Consider the following 1,636-nt stretch of genomic DNA (forward strand, 5'->3'; position numbering starts at 1 on the left):
CACATTCGACCAACATGTTCCGGTGTTGGGAGCACTTTCGTCAGATAAATCAAGTTTCACAATTTTCCCGTCTTCATCTAACCAGTGAAGAGCTCCATTAGCAAGAATTTCATTAGAAACGGATGGATGCAGCATGTAGGTGACGTTTTCCAAATTTCTCCACCCTTTTCCACTGCCTAGAGTATATACTTGAACACGTCCAACAAAGGGTTTTGTCTTGTGCGCTGCACGAAAATAGGTTCTGACAACCTTATACTCATTCGTGCAAGGATGATAACCGAACCCACTCACAACATAATCTCCAGGCCGGAACATTTTCGTCAACTTTGGAAGGTACACGAATTCTCTAGTTATGGGATTGCAAATATAGATCGGATCCTCAACGCCTCTTTTGGAAATCACGGATATACAAATCAAACCCAATAATCTCGTTAAGGTCATGGTGATCAGGTACCCGTATTAAGTTTGTTAATCCAAACTTCAGTGGTTTTTCACGATTGTCATCATATCCCATATGCTTTAGAAGTGTATGCCCTTTTACTGAATCAAGCAAGTAAACGAAGCTTGCCTTGGCAGAAGAAACAGCGGCAACAGAATCGTGATCGTAAATCAGACGCGAGTGCTTACGAGCAAAAAGCTTGCCATTATAGATGAGATTTCGCCAAGTTTTACACACTAACTAACGAGCATTCCAATAGCGATTCAGTAAGTAAACGTGAAAGGAAGTTTGTTATAATCTCTACTGGTAGGAAATTTCCCATGACACACACAAAACCCTAGTTGATTAGCTGAGGGAGAGATTGAATGATGCTTGAATATTTTTGAGTACAAAATCAAGAGTTTATTCACAGGTCTTATGGGCATGATTCCCGACTCCCGACCTGAGGATGCCTATTGCTGGCCGGTTTCGCGTCGTGACTTGTGGAAGAAAAAATTGCAGTATTTTGATACAGTATGGTTGAATGGTCAATAGCAGGATCTGTGGTGTAATGGTAGCGTGTCTGACTCCAGATCAGAAAGTTACCTGTTCGATTCACGTCAGGTTCATTTTTTTTTTATGTATTTACAGTAATTTCTTGAAGTCCATGGGCAGATTAATAAAGAAACCCCTAAATCTCTACTTTATGAAATCACTAATCAAATGCCTACTGATTCTCTGCTCTAACTTCTGCTCATAATCTAAGCCACTCAGTTCTTGAATTTGGCTTATAATCTGAAATGGTGCCAAGTTCGTAGCACCTGTAAAATAAAGTGGAAGTAAAAGTTCTTATACCAGCACTTGGGCCTCTGAGTTCTCAGTAGAATAATCAGAAAGAAACCCAAATAAATATGGTAGCTCATTGTGTGCAGAGTCTTAGGCATATAAAAACCTTTCAACTTTCAGAGTCTACACAGCACACAGCACTATGGTCGTAGAAACTAGAAACGAAGTGTGATAAGTTGTGATATGACGAAAACAAAAACTGTAATCACAAATATTCAAGTGCAAGTGATCAAGTCATGCGATATACAAGCTGAAGTTCAGTGCCAGAGTTCAACAACCATTGAATATATCTAAGTTCCACATTCTAAAGAGACTATGACTAGATGCTAGAAGCAACCATCATCACTGTAAGAATCAACTATCTTAAAAGTC

At 39.4% G+C, this 1,636-nt stretch overlaps 1 non-coding gene across 1 annotated transcript; it reads left to right on the forward strand.

The window, feature by feature from the left end:
• Window positions 1-975: 975 nt before the first annotated feature.
• TRNAW-CCA lies at window positions 976-1,047 on the forward strand. Its single transcript has one exon. It is a non-coding gene; the product is annotated as a tRNA-Trp (tRNA).
• The last annotated feature ends 589 nt before the right edge of the window (window positions 1,048-1,636 follow it).

This window comes from Papaver somniferum, chromosome 1 (assembly GCF_003573695.1).
Source record: "Papaver somniferum cultivar HN1 chromosome 1, ASM357369v1, whole genome shotgun sequence".
Classification (NCBI taxonomy): domain Eukaryota; kingdom Viridiplantae; phylum Streptophyta; class Magnoliopsida; order Ranunculales; family Papaveraceae; genus Papaver; species Papaver somniferum.